The 16,335-nt window shown below is 42.0% G+C and overlaps 1 protein-coding gene across 1 annotated transcript in view; it reads left to right on the forward strand.

Moving 5' to 3' along the window:
• The first annotated feature begins 354 nt into the window (after positions 1 to 354).
• Positions 355 to 16,335, forward strand: part of LOC126195813 (anoctamin-1-like) — a 248,873-nt gene continuing 232,892 nt past the window's right edge. Inside the window, exon 1 of the mRNA XM_049934452.1 lies at positions 355 to 630. The gene's annotated coding sequence lies outside the window, so the exon portion shown is untranslated. The remainder of the gene's footprint in view (positions 631 to 16,335) is intronic.

The following is a 16,335-nucleotide window of genomic DNA, read 5'->3' on the forward strand; positions in this document are numbered from 1 at the left end:
CAAGGCATCTTACATTACAAGCCGCATACCTCATTGTAACCCATATTTCCATAATTGCGAAGCGCTAATAGTGCTTCGTACAGAAGAAACCAAAATTTCTTTGCTCTACTACCAAAGAATGGAGCGTTGTGAAATACGATTGCTGGAGGCTTTACTAATCTTTCTCGAGAAATAAGCCTTGTCAAGACTTAATGCTGTTTGTGCCCGCGCGCAAAAAAGCTACTGAAGCTGCCAACCGCTGAAGTTTAGCCTTCAAAACTAAAGCGTTTCCAAGGTTTCGTACTTTTGCATTCCTCAAGTTGACAGACACCATTTGATGGATTTCTTCCCTCCAACATTGCACAGATTCGATTGGCATGAATAAAGACCTAGATTGAATAATGTACTTTTACAACAAAACGTTTACGGAGGCAATCGTGATTTATAACACTGACAACCTAGTGTGCCGGATGTAAAACGTAAGGCTTGTGATGTCATGATCCGTAATATCAAAACCAGAAATCTGCCGCGAGAGAATCATGCTAACCTTCCTAATCTTTTATTCTTAAAATAAAAGTGCAGTTTCTTCCATTTTTGTGAAGCATTGGAGTGTAACTTGTCGCGCGGATGTGGCTGTCATGCAGGCAATAGGTGAGTGATTCGTTTCTCGGTACATGTTTCTCACACACCCATCATCAACATTAAACAGACTCAGAATGACAGCAGGCAATGATTTCAATAATCATTACTTTATACCACGTGTTAAGTCGCAGTTCAAATAGCAGGTGATTTGTTTCCTCTTTGTCAATGTCTTCATGAACTGGCCGAGATTTTTCAATTGCCCGGTTTTAAAAGAAATATCTGTTGTACAATATGAAGTTTGCTGATGAACGGAGGCATTTATACTGAGATAATGCCCACCGACGTTGATAACCATGTGGGAACTTTGACATAACCTGTCTCGCAGTGTTCTGCAAGATGACAAATGCCTGTTAGCGGTAATCGAACTGAATTCTGTACTGTACTGACTGTATTACAAGGCAGGTAGTTCAAGTTGTGCGATACGTGTTTTTCGGTTTGCTGAGAATTCGAAAGCTTATAGCGTGCTTCATTTCACTTGCAAGTCTGACGTGTCAAAAGTGAAAGGAAAGGTGTTTATAAATAAATACATCTGCAGGACCACACGATGCTACGTTTTTTTCTGTGAAGCTTAAAATATGTCCCATGTGAGGATTACAGTCGAAAATTGTTGTAGCCATTTGTATTTGTTGTTGACACTATAATATACGATAGGCACCACAGAAAGATAAACTGTGTTACCCAAACTAAATTATAATCACCCAAACTCCTACGTGTATCATTGCTTTGTTTTCAAGTACCTATTTAAACTGTCTTTGAACGAAGTTAACAGCATCGCTTAATTACACGAACATAATTCTGTTTTGTAAAACTAATTACATGTGAATAACCCACATGTATAGTAAAATTATAGTTTATTGTGCTTCTTGAAATCCTATATGCTCTACAAATTTAAAAGAGCCGATGTGAAGAGAAAACTAGGACTATTGAAATCTTGGGACAACACGTTTCAAGAGGAGTCAGACAACGTACTACCTTCCCCCACATACATCTCGCGTATTGACCACGAGGAGAAAATTGGAGCCAATACATAGGCTTACCACTATTCGCCAGTGGAACAGGGTTGGAGAAATTAGTGATACCGAAAGTACCCTCTGCCACACACCATTAGGTGGCTTGCAGAGTATGATGTAGATTTAGATGTGGATGTAGAAATACACAAAATGAGCCTTAAATGCTGCAAGCATGGTTGTATTGAAGTTGGTTGAATCAGGATAACTTTCTTTTAATAGGTAATGAACAGAGTCCAATTTTAGAACAGAAATTCTTGTGTTGCACGTGTGTTTTTCACTACTCTTCCTCCAAGTAGTCCTCTGAACTTTTCAGGTAAATAACTGCTTGATTGAAAGTGCTAATCAAATAGGACTGTCTTTGTTATTATCTCTTTTGTACCAGAGACATTAAATGATAATTTACCATATTCGTCTATGGGCAAAACATACATAGGAAACTACATTTAACAGTCCTTTTTTAGTACAGTGAATTATTCTTATTTATTTTATTTGTATTGAAAACATTACACTCTTCAGGCTTCTGAAGCCACTACATATGAAACATGTTAAAAGCGAACTGTGTGAAAAGGATCATAAAATTTAAGAACATTATTTGCCATGACCTTTTACAATAATGTTGTCTTCTTCACTTATAAGAAATCACAGAGTCAGAAGGACCAGTCAAGAACCATGAAAACGGCCAAGATTATTCATATGGTCCCTAGAAACTATCTACATTTTTCCTCTAATTCCACGATTTTACAACTTATGCTGCCCAGACAGTGAAGTATGTTTGTTAAGTCACATAATATACTTCTTACTTACCCTTGTAAGTGCTTGACATAAAACGATTTTAGTGTGATATAAACCCAAATTACGGATTTGGAACAAATCATGAACTGCAGATATATGATCATGTACGTTTTCATGATTAGTTCCAGTTTTGGACCATCATCATAGTGAATACTTATCATTGTATCAAACAGTTTTGAAGCTATAAAATCTTAACAATCTAGCATTGTGCTTTTGGATAATGAGGCAAATGGCTGAAAAAATGCTGTTGTAACATGAAGCAAATGGCTGTACAATGAGGGGTTTAACTGAAATTAATTCCTTTTCAGTATACTATTCACTGTGTAGCCACTTTACTTTGTATTGTGTGTGCATATTTTTGGTAATTTGTCTCATCTCCCAGGTGCACAGTGCTGGATTGTTATAGCTTTAAAACTGGTTGATGTATGACACTCATAGTAGTGATGATGGTCTAAGAGCAAAAACAGTATTATTAATGATGTATAAAATCATATAGCTGCAGTCATGGATTTCTTCACATATTTAACACCTGTTGGCAGTTGCCAGATTAAAAAGTTAAATTAGGGATTTCCAGTCATACATCATCAGCTATGTGTTTCTTAAATGATCTGAATAAACGAATAGTGAAATCACAACTCTGCATTTGCTGCATAGAAAATAGTTTTGTTTAATAGGAAGCCAGTTGTACACCATATATAACTATTTTTGGTTCAAGATTAATCAATAAATTCACATGATTGCTAAGTGTAATAATAAAAACACTTCATTTCCAAAGCTTGTTTTCTGACTTAACAGTAATGCACCAATATTGTCTTATCTTTCGAAAAGAAAGCATGATGTCATTGCCCATTTGGTGCATCTGTGACAAGTCACAAATCAAGTATAATGTCAGCATTATAGAGTTGATGTGAAAGTTTCATCTGTTAAATATAATTTTTTAATAAAAACTAAACATACTGTGAGAGACATGAGGGCAATTAAGTGGATTGTGACCTCTATTAAGAAGACTAGTGCTTGAAAGTGACCACTGAGCTCATGGGTCAAGAAAAACTGTGTGAAGCAGAAACTGCTATCAGTAAATTTCATGTAAATGTTTCAGTACAAGAAATAGGCTTCATTGCTGTAAGAGCTTGAAATCTGAGACTGCTTACCAAAGAAAACATGAAATGTAATTGTCTTCCAGCAGCAAAGTATGATGATACGGGTATTCATATTGCGGATTTCAGTTGTTCCATACTGAAAGAAATAGTAACTGCTAAGGTCTACAAAACCATTTTCGGTGACCATGTTCATTCAGTGACATAGCCTGCATGCTGCAGGGAATTACATCTTGCAGGCTGGTAATCATGCCCCTCTGGCTTGGCAGCAAATGCCCACAACTCATTTGAAGAGCATCAAGATCAAATAACATGTATTGCTGAGCAGTTGTGATGTGCAATGGGGATCATTTAAGGGCTCCTTTCCAAGTTCTGGCAAACACATGGATATTTTTTTAAAATTTGGATTCTATATAAATTGATTCTCAGGAAAACTCGGGCTATTTCTGCATCAAAAAGCAAACATAATGGATGTTTATACATTTTCATCCTCTGTATGTTATAGTATTTGAACAACAGCTGAATAATGTACTTAAAAAGCAGCTGTTTCCTGTGAGTTAATCATTTGCAACCTTTTGGGTATAGAATGGACTGTCTTAAATAGCTGTGACTAAAAAATTAATCCACGTGCCTTTAGTGATGATTAGCATTGATATGCTACTTGAATACTGCGTACTCATCAGAATTACTTTCGTTTGTCTTTCATTTAATCTGCACTTCTGCTGAGTGTACGTAGCATGCACACCATATAGCAAACGATACGGATTTCTGAATAGAGCAGTTCAGCCACCTGCAGTTCTGTGCTAGTCACATGCACAGTCTGCACTTGTAAGGTGTGCATGTAGTGAAGCTTTGTGGCTAATATGGAAGTGGCTAGTGGTGAAGGTACCACTTCCTAGCCCAGTGCCCCAAGTTCACATGTTGTTTTCTATTAAAATGATGTAAACAGTTGAGCAATAATTGAGACTCGGTTCATAATTTCTCTTGAGTCTTGGTAATTATAACACATTTAGACTTTAGGAGCATTTCAGAGTTTCAGGGTTGGCACTTAGATCCATAGCATAGGATAACCTCCTGCAGCTACAGTGTGCCATAATGCTCAAGAAAATGTCATGAGTAAATACACTTAACAAGAATGATGATTGTGTTTTGCATGCAGACAATCACCAATTAAAGATATAAGCTGGAAAAAATAGGTCTGTTTGATCATCATCCATAGTAGCTTTTATGTCATATCTTTTGCATGAGTTGCTATGGCATTTTGAAATTTCTTTAATCCAAGCAGATTTTTTTAGAGTTTTTTTCCCTCCTTCTTGGGGACAACAAGACTTTTGCTGATGTGTTTTCTTGACCATTCTGTTGACATGATGAGTGTAGTGAGGAAAAACTAGTCCCCACTATATGTCAAGAAGTGGACAGGACATACTTCTGATATGTGAACCATGGTTAAGGTGCTATCATCAAGTTGATAAGACTTTTTACCCCCAACTTCAGATAGGAAGTCTTCTGTATCTGAAGAGTCACACTCTGAAGAAACTTCATATTCAGATCACAGTCCTAGTAGTGGACAGGTGGTGATGAATTATCATTGTCTTCATTACAGCTTTTTTTGAAAGAAGCATGACTTCTTTTCAAGTAGGCCCCACAATTAACAATGAGTGGGGCTGCACACTCTCAAATTGAGTGTCGAAACATGAACCTCGATACAATAGGAAGCTAAATTTCCAGTCAGAGCCTTTTTTTCAGTAAGGAGGTCGTTACCTTCAGCTTTTTCTCCTGTAGCTTTGCAGTTTTTCTCAGAAATTGTAGATCTCATGTTACTTGACTTGTCTAGCTTTCCCGATGTGGCTATCGTTTTCTCATGGAACAAAAACCCATTTTCAGACTGCATAAAAGCAAAAACAAAAAAATATAACTATACCATTTTACTTAATTTCAAAAAATGATCGTAAATACCTAATAATAATAATAATAATAATAATAACTTAACAAAATAACAAAAACTTTACAGTCCTCGTATTATGGCAACATCAATAACTTCAGATTTCAAGTACATCCTTCAAAGATACTCAAAATATGATGTTCTTAATTTCAAATGGCACAGTCAAATGCTTATCTCACAAATGAGAAAGTGACGTAATTCAAGGTGTGATACACAGACCATCAAAATTGTCAGAATGCAAACAGGAATTTTGTCTTAACTCAAAATGTGACACTATTCTTGAGTTATGCAATACATTACACCTGTGAAGTTCCCAACACAACTGAGACATGCCGTTGTTCTTGTTCTGACAATTGACATTTTCTGTGGTGGCAAAGTGACACACTGCACTATCTAGTGGTTTTCCTGGTAACTACACTAATGATACTTTTCCTGTGGAAAGATACGACTGAGTTAGGCTTATTAGTGGAATAAAACACAGAACTATTTGTCACTTTTCTTATGGGAGAGCGATCTACCAGTTATTATTTGTTTTTTCTGTCTTAAGCATACTGCAGTTTAGTGTTGTACACCAGACGTGTTTTGTTTGTATTTATAAAGGATCATTTAAAAAAGAGCAATAGACAGCCACAGGTGATGCTTGTAATTAGCTGCAAAACACTACACTTAAGAGAGAAAAGAAATTATAGGATTTGCTTTTAATTTTTTGCGTTGATTCTATGTAAAAATGCGTCTTTAACAAAAACGTACAATGTATTACTGTGTTGATTACATTTCACATGTCTTCTGTTTTTATCGCAGTGAACATTATATAGTACCCATTTAACACTGTTGCACTAAATTAGTTATTAATGTAAGCTGCATAAGCTATATACACTATATGATTAAAAGTATCCAAACACCTATTAGAGGAATTAATATGGCGTGTGTCCACTGTGCACCTGTATAATGACGAACTCTGCTGAGAATACTTTCAGCAGGATGTCAATGTCTGAGGAGGAATGGCAGCCTGCTCTTCCTCAAGCGTAGAAATTAGAGAAGGTAGTGGTGTTGGGCTGGGGCGTGGAGCAGAGTTGACATTCTATCTTGTCCCGAAGGTGTTCTGTTCGGTTCAGGTCAGGACACTGGGCGGACCAGTCTATTTCTAGAATTTTATTGTCCACCAGCCCCTGGCTCACATATGTTGCTTTATGACACAGTGCATTGCCTGCATCACAACAAGTGTTTGTTTTTGCTTGAAGAGCAAATTATGGTTGTTAGAACATTCAGGTGAATGGTAGCTACCCCCACAGCAGTAGTGTAGCAAAGCACACTGTTCGTTTTGTGAGTTAACACAGCTTTTCATAAGAAGCAATTTATTTTGAATTTCCTGTGTGCATTTTTAGTTTAAAACTTTTACATTTCATGTGTGTTTGTGTATTTATCAACTTTTCAATAACTCTCTAGAGTATATTTCTGCTGTCTTTAGTAACGACTGGGGCTGTGAATGCTGGATTCAGGTGCAAGCTGAGTTGGTAACCCTTCGCTCACAGCTCTAGGTGGTGCTACAGCTTGAGGTTTTTGCCAGTCGGCATCAGTGGGAGCAGGGGAGGGGGGTGGGCGGACATGGGTATCCAAGGGATGTCTAGCATGTCCACCAATCCGTCCACTTCACACACAGTTATAGGTGGTGCTGGCTTTGGCCATGGTGTTGGGGTTGTTGCCAATGGGCATCACTATGGGGGCCAGACATGGGAATCCAATTGGTTCAATATAGTGGCTACCCCAGATACTGCCCACACTGTGGTTGAGTGGAAGATTATTTCAGAGTGTGGCATGCAGCAAAAGACTTTCCAGTGGGCTGATTGAAGGGCCTCCCAGGTTCATCTGACGAACAGGTTTCGGGCACTGTCTGTGCCTGATAAACATTCTGAGCCAGATGCAGTCGCTTGCCCTGTTTCAGGGAAAGCCTCCTGGCCTGCAAAATCTGGGCAGACACAGAGAGGGATTACCGGTAGTTGGGAGCCCCAGCGGTAGGTGCGTAATGGGGGCCCTTCGGGGTATGGCTGCCAAGGAGGGGAAGGAATCCTGTGTGCTCTCTGTGTGCACATCAGGAGGAGTCACTCCAGATGTGGAATGGGTACTTTCAGATGCCATGAAGAGCACAGGCTGCAGCCAACTGTAAGTGGTGGCTCATGTCGATACCAACAATGTATGTCACTTTAGATTGGAAGAGACTTGTCTGGTTTCAGATGTCTACAGGTAGTAAAGACTACCAGTCTTACTTGCAAGATGAAGGTGGAGCTCACTATCTGTAGCATTGTCAACAGGAATGTCTGCAAATCTTTGATACCAAGTGGAAGATCTGAATCAGAGGCTCAGATGGTTCTACAACAGTGTAGGCTGCAAATTCCTCAAATTGCACCATAGGCTGGTGGGTTTTCAGGTTCTGCTTAATAAGTCAGGGGTCCACTACACACAGGAAGGGGTTACACAGGTAGAAGGTGCTGTGTGGAGGAAACTGGGCGCATTTATTTGGTCAGAGGGTCTTGAGAAACTACAGAAAGGATGTCAATCCAAAAGGGTGCAGTGCAAACACAGGACAAGGGTAGACCTAGCAACAATCTGTATTGTACTTGTGAACTGGCATAGCTCTATTGGGAAAGTACCAGAGCTCAAAGTCCTAATAGAAAGCACTAAAGATGAAATTGTTATAGTTACTGAAATTTGGCTTCATCTGGAGATAAGTTCAGCCAAAATTTTTACAAAGAAACTAAATATGCTCAGAAAGGATAGACTAAATACGGTTGGTAGTGAAGTGTTTACTGTTGCCAGAAGTAATTTACTGTGTACTGTAATAAAAGTAGATAGTTGCTGCGTGCGGAGTGGTCACACAGTTAGAGGCCACAGATTGCGCAGCCTCTCCCTCTGGAGGTTCGAGTCCTCCCTTGGGCGCATATATATATATATATATATATATATATATATATATATATATATATATATATATATATATATATGGAAATATTCCGTGTGGGAAAAATATATCTAAAAACAAAGATGATGTAACTTACCAGACAAAAGCATTGGTATGTTGATAGAGACACTAACAAACACAAATGCGCACACAAAATTCAAGCTTTCGCAACCCACGGTTGCTTCATCAGGAAAGAGGGAAAGACGAAAGGATGTGGGTTTTAAGGGAGAGAGTAAGAAGTCATTCCAATCCCGGGAGTGGAAAGACTTACCTTAGGGAGAAACACACCCGTCAACTCCTATCCTTAATAAAAGTCCTCAATCTTTCCTCTCCCACATCCACACTGGCTGTTCAGAGCATCCTCCTACAGGCCAACCGCAAATTAGAACAGCATGCCACCCTCCACCTCAAAAAACTATCCAATCTCCTGGTTTCCCACCTCCGGAAAAGCAACTCATTCACCCTCCACAACCTTTCCAGCAAACCTCAACCTCCTATCATTGCACACAGACCCAGTCTCTCCCACTTTCAGCTCCACTCCCCCTGAAACCTCAAAATTCCAATCAACACAATCTGAAACCACACCACCCTAATTCAGTAGTTAACCTTTCCTCCAAACCTCTCTCCCAATCCGAAACCTCTGTCCTATCCAAAGGCCTCACCTTCAGCCCTACTCTCAGATTCAACCAAACAGCCCTCGTCAAAGATTTACTGTCCTACACTCGTACTCTCTGCTGGAAATATCACTTTGCCACGAAGAAAAATAATCCTAATCCTACTCCTAATGATCCAACTTCCCAAGACACTATCCAAATTGAACCCTGCCTGGAACAGTTCCGTCCTCCGTCACAGCGGGACCCACCTCCTGTTCCTCAAAATCACCCTCTCCAAACCTTCCAGGAATTTCTCACTTCCAGCCTTGGCTCTCAATCCTTCCTGAAAAACCTTAATCCTACTCCCAACATCACCACAGCTGAAGCCCAGGCTATCCGTGATCTGAAGGATGACCGATCCATCGTCAGACAAGGGTTCCACGACCATGGTACTTGATCATCGGGAGTATGTGGCTGAGGGACTGCGTCAGCTTTCAGACAATACTACATACAAAGTTTGCCAAGGTAATCCCATTCCTGATGTCCAGGCGGAGCTTCAAGGAATCCTCAGAAACTTAGGCCCCCTACAAAACCTTTCACCTGACTCCATCAACCTCCTAACCCCACTGACACCCCGCACCCCTACCTTCTACCTACTTCCTACTTCCTAAAATTCACAAACCCAATCATCCTGGCCGCCCCATTGTAGCTGGTTACCAAGCCCCCACAGAACATATCTCTGCCTACGTAGATCAACACCTTCAACCCATTACACGCAGTCTCCCATCCTTCATCAAAGACACCAACCACTTTCTCGAACGCCTGGAATCCTTACCCAATCTGTTACCCCTGGAAACCATCCTTGTAACCATTGATGCCACTTCCTTATACACAAATATTCCACACGTCCAGGGCCTCCCTGTGATGTAGCACTTCCTTTCACGCCGATCACCTGCCACCCTACCTAAAACCTCTTTCCTCATTACCATAGCCAGCTTCATCCTGACTCACAACTTCTTCACTTTCGAAGGCCAGACATACCAACAATTAAAGGGAACAGCCATGGGTACCAGGATGGACCCCTCGTACGCCAACCTATTTATGGGTCGCTTAGAGGAAGCCTTCTTGGTTACCCAGGCCTGCCAACCCAAAGTTTGGTACAGATTTATTGATGACATCTTCATGATCTGGACTCACAGTGAAGAAGAACTCCAGAATTTCCTCTCCAACCTCAACTCCTTTGGTTCCATCAGATTCACCTGGTCCTACTCCAAATCCCATGCCACTTTCCTTGACATTGACCTCCATCTGTCCAATGGCCAGCTTCACACATCCGTCCACATCAAACCCACCAACAAGCAACAGTACCTCCATTATGACAGCTGCCACCTATTCCATATCAAACAGTCCCTTCCCTACTGCCTAGGTCTTCGTGGCAAACGAATCTGCTCCAGTCCTGAATCCCTGAACCATTACACCAACAACCTGAAAACAGCTTTCGCATCCTGCAACTACCCTCCCAACCTGGTACAGAATCAAATATCCAGAGCCACTTCCTCATCCCCTCAAACCCAGAACCTCCCACAGAAGAACCCCAAAAGTGCCCCACTTGTGACAGGATACTTTCCGGGACTGGATCAGACTCTGAATGTGGCTCTCCAGCAGGGATACGACTTCCTCAAATCCTGCCCTGAAATGAGATCCATCCCTCATGAAATCCTCCCCACTCCACCAAGAGTGTCTTACCGCCGTCCACCTAAGCTTTGTAACCTCTTGGTTCATCCCTATGAAATCCCCAAACCACCTTCCCTACCCTCTGGCTCCTACCCTTGTAACCGCCCCCAGTGTAAAACCTGTCCAATGCACCCTCCCACCACCACCTACTCAAGTCCTTTAACCCGGAAGGTGTACACGATCAAAGGCAGAGCCACGTGTGAAAGCACCCATGTGATTTACCAACTGACCTGCCTACACTGTGAAGCTTTCTATGTGGGAATGGCCAGCAACAAACTGTCCATTCGCATGAACAGACACAGGCAGACAGTGTTTGTTGGTAATGAGGATCACCCTGTTGCTAAACATGCCTTGGTGCCTGGCCAGCACATCTTGGCACAGTGTCACACTGGCCGGGTTATCTGGATACTTCCCATTAACACCAACCTATCAGAACTCCGGAGAGGGGAACTTGCCCTTCAATATATCCTCTCTTCCCATTACCCACCAGGCCTCAACCTCCGCAAATTTCAAGTTGCCGCCGCTCATACCTCACCTGTCATTCAACATCTTTGCCTCTGTACTTCCGCCCCGACTGACATCTCTGCCCAAACTCTTTGCCTTTACATATGTCTGCTTGTGTCTGTATATGTGTGTGTGTGTGTGTGTGTGTGTGTGTGTGTGTGTGTGTATACCTGTCCCTTTTTTCCCCCTAAGGTAAGTCTTTTCACTCCTGGGATTGGAATGACTCCTTACCCTCTCCCTTAAAACCCACATCCTTTCGTCTTTGCCTCTTTCCTGATGAAGCAACCGTGGGTTGCGAAAGGTTGAATTTTGTGTGTGCGTTTGAATATATATATATATAGGGTGAGTCACCTAACATTACCGCTGGATATATTTCGTAAACCACATCAAATACTGACGAATCGATTCCACAGACCGAACGTGAGGAGAGGGGCTAGGGTAATTGGCTAATACAAACCATAAAAAAATGCACGGTAGTATGTTTTTTAACATAAACCTACGTTTTTTTTAAAATGGAACCCCGTTAGTTTTGTTAGCACATCTGAACATATAAACAAATACGTAATCAGTGCCGTTTGTTGCATTGTAAAATGTTAATTACATCCGGAGATATTGTAACCTAAAGTTGACGCTTGAGTACCACTCCTCTGCTGTTCGATCGTGTGTATCGGAGAGCACCGAATTACGTAGGGATCCAAAGGGAACGGTGATGGACCTTAGGTACAGAAGAGACTGGAACAGCACATTACGTCCACATGCTAACACCTTTTTATTCTTCTTTTTCACTGGCGCACATGTACATTACCATGAGCGGTGAGGTACACGTACACACGTGGTTTCTGTTTTCAATTACGGAGTGGAATAGAGTGTGTCCCGACATGTCAGGCCAATAGATGTTCAATGTGGTGGCCATCATTTGCTTCACAGAATTGCAATCTCTGGCATAATGAATGTCGTACACGCCGCAGTACATCTGGTGTAATGTCGTCGCAGGCTGCCACAATACGTTGTTTCATATCCTCTGGGGTTGCAGGCGCATCACGGTACACATTCTCCTTTAACGTACCCCACAGAAAGAAGTCCAGAGGTGTAAGATCAGGAGAACGGGCTGGCCAATTTATGCGTCCTCCACGTCCTATGAAACGCCCGTCGAACATCCTGTCAAGGGTCAGCCTAGTGTTAATTGCGGAATGTGCAGGTGCACCATCATGCTGATACCACATACGTCGACGCGTTTCCAGTGGGACATTTTCGAGCAATGTTGGCAGATCGTTCTGTAGAAACGCGATGTATGTTGCAGCTGTTTGGGCCCCTGCAATGAAGTGAGGACCAATGAGGTGGTCGCCAATGATTCCGCACCATACATTTACAGTCCACGGTCGCTGTTGCTCTACCTGTCTGAGCCAGCGAGGATTGTCCACGGACCAGTAATGCATGTTCCGTAGATTCACTGCCCCGTGGTTTGTGAAACCCGCTTCATCGGTAAACAGGTAGAACTGCAACGCATTCTCTGTTAATGCCCATTGACAGAATTGCACTCGATGATTAAAGTCATCACCATGTAATTGCTGATGTAGCGACACATGAAACGGGTGAAAGCAGTGACGAAGCAGTATGCGCATGACACTACTTTGACTCAGTCCACCGGCTCTCTCAATGTCCCGTGTACTCGTGTGGGTTCATGGCAACAGCAGCGAACACACCAACTGCACCCGCTTCTCCTGTGACGGGCCTGTTACGGACCCGTTTGCATGCTACGACCATACCTGTTGCATACAGTTGGCGGTAGATGTTTTGCAATGTGCGGCACGTTGGATGCTCTCTGTCCGGGTACCGTTCTGCATACACCCTGCAGGCTTCAGCTGCATTTAGTCGACACTCGCCATAGATGAGTATCATCTCCGCCTATTCAGAGTTCGAATACACTATGGTCACAGTTCCTACAACACTACACTATCACAGACGTCTGGTAACACGGTGTACTACAGTTGGTCTGTGTGCGGAGACGAATGCAGAATAACAATAGCAGCAAGCGCTACATGCAGACACTGCGACAGCTAGATCAAACCACAACAGTGCACTACAGCCACACTCGTAAACACGGTCGTCATCGTAAACATGTCCCTGCAGATGCTGCTCACCGACCGTGGCCCGTGTTTGTTACAACACGCAACTGAACATCGGAGGTTTCAAGCGTCAACTTTAGGTTACAATATCTCTGGATGTAATTAACATTTTACAATGCAACAAACGGCATTGATTACGTATTTGTTTATATGTTCAGATGTGCTAACAAAACTGACGTGGTTCCATTTAAAAAACGTAGGTTTGTGTTAAAAAACATACTTCCGTGCATTTTTGTATGGTTTGTATTAAACAATTACACTAGTCCCTCTCCTCACGTTCGGTCTGTGGAATCGGTTCGTCAGTATTTGATGTGGTTTACGAAATATATCCAGCGGTAACGTTAGGTGACTCACCCTGTATATATATGTGTGTGTGTTTGTTTTGTTCTCAGCATAAGTTAGTTTAAGTAGCGTGTAAGTCTAGGGACCAATGACCTCGGCAGTTTGGTCCCTTAGGAATTCACACACACATGAACATTTTGAAATAGATAATTCCTGAAAGTTAATACAGCTAAAGGTTATATGTGACAATCAGAATAAGTTAATAATTGCCTCATTTAACCAACTTCTGACTTTCAGATGATACAATAGCTGAACAGTTCAAAGCAAACTTGAGTCTCGTGTCAAATAGGTACCCCACAATTATAGTTGGTGGTGACTTCAATCAACTCCCTATATGGTGGTGAAAATACTTGTTTAAAGTTGGTGATAGGCATAAAATGTCATCGAAAATCATACTGAATGCTTTCTTTGAAAATTATTTTGAACAGTTACTTCAGGATCCCTCTTGAAGTGTAAATGGTTGCAAAAACATATTGACCTCATAGCTACAGCTATTCCCATGCAAATAGGGAGCATCATGACAGATCAAGGGACTAGTGACCACAAGGTCATTGTAGCAAGAGTGAATACTATAACATCCAAATCCCCCAAAAGTATATTCAAAATATATCTGTTTGAAAAAGCAGATAAAATTTGCTTGGTGGCTGATACAAATCCAGCTGTCAGTGGTTGCTTGGGGAGTGGAACAACTGGTCAGAGGAGGATTTGATCATCATTTGTAACAATAACACAATTTATTAAATTTCCAATGCCAGGATAACCAGGTTTACAAAATAACAATTTCTGCAAAACAATTACAAAGACCAGTTGCTTCAATGCAGCAAGCCTGCTCCTCCAGTGACACATCAAGAGTGAGGAATCAAATCTCAATGTCACCCACTAGTCTGGATATGCCACAGCCCACAGTGGTCAGGTAACACAAGTACTGGGCATTTCTAAAACACTTATGCAAAACTATCTTAAAGTACATATAACAAAAGCATATACATGGGACAACTCAGATTGTTAATAGTACAAACACTTTAAAAATGTAAATGAGTTCCCCAGCGTTTAAATAGTACCTCTTTCATACATTCAGCACTATGCCCACAAACCATACAGCTGCACACGCATCGGCCGTATGGACAGTATCCATATGCCATACGAGCACAGGTTTTCTATTTGTGGAAACATGTTTGTCCACGTGCTACACAACTGCCAGCTGTAGCAAGCATACCCCACACGTGGCCTCCACATGCATGCAGTCTCGTCGAACGTGCACCAAAAGACAATCAGGGCAGGACTGCTGGCACGCCCTCTAAAAACGCCACAGGTGGAAAATACTATGCCATAATCGACAAGAACCTGCCTAGGTCAACATGAGGGAAGATGGGCAGTCCCATGATGCCACTGCACTGGAATCATCAGCATCAACACATGACGACTCGGTGGGAGGGAAGGCCGCCTATGGAACTCCAGGGGGCACTTGGGCACTGTTTACCATGTATACCTAATTGTGTTACCCGTCAGTTGTCAGAATGTTCCTTGCCACCGCCATAAACTCATGATTCTGCAATGTGGTCGTTGGCTAAAGGAGGGTGAATAGGATCAAAGCTCTAGTTTGGGCCCAAGATAAGGCGCTAACTGGACAAACGTGTCCCTGGTTAGCAAGTCTGCATATGAGGTAGTTGGGTCACTCAAAACAACATTTGTGTGAGAGACCCTGCAGATTGGCGAACCAGGCCGTATGTGACTGCCAAGGGCATTCATGGTGCTGGTTAAACTGCAACAGTGCCACCACTACCAGGGCTTGTTGTCCAAAATACTGTGTAAGCAAACAAAAAAGTTCATGAAAGGTTAGTTTCTCAGGTTCAGTGGAGGGCTTCAAATTTTGCACAGTTTTGTACAACCTCACATTCCTGGATAATAACAAGGTAGCTTTATCAATTGGCTCAACAGTACACCTGGTTGCACAACAACAACTGGTGTAGGTAATTTTCCCACCTTTCCATAGACTCATCGACACATCCAAATGGTGTCAGGGGTGGGGAAAACAACAGCATAGTAAACACCTGGCCTGCCAACTGTGTGGCACGAGTGCAAAGCAATTCCACTTTCTGGTTTAGCAGTACCTGCATCTGCTCATGCTACTGCTGATACTGCTTCTGTAGATGCAACTGTTCCTGCCATCTTTGCAGAAATGCTGGGTCTATAGTGACCCAAAATTAATTCTGTGAAAAGGGAAGAAAAAAAATTAAAGTGTCACATGTGTTAGAATGTCCTTAGTAGCTACTTTAGTATCTGCACAGGCATGACAATGCCACTGAACACCATCGGTACAAGATATTGTACAAAGTCCAACAGTTTCATGACATCAAGTTGGGCAGAACCCCCTAAGAGGAAATGAAAACTCGCTATGTGAGTTGATCTACAGGGAATTACAAAATCCAAAACCTGGGGTTGAGATGAGCATGGTGATACACACAACACATGGCAAGCACTGGCAACTGACGACTGATTATACAGCAATGGCACACAGCATGAGGCACTAGGTGAGGTTCAGGGTGGTTGAACTCAGCGACAGAACTGCCCCACTCGGGTTACTGCTGCCGGCAGGTAAACATTTCTGTCAGCGAGTC

Source organism: Schistocerca nitens, chromosome 7 (genome assembly GCF_023898315.1).
Source record: "Schistocerca nitens isolate TAMUIC-IGC-003100 chromosome 7, iqSchNite1.1, whole genome shotgun sequence".
In the NCBI taxonomy this organism is placed as follows: Eukaryota; Metazoa; Arthropoda; class Insecta; order Orthoptera; family Acrididae; genus Schistocerca; species Schistocerca nitens.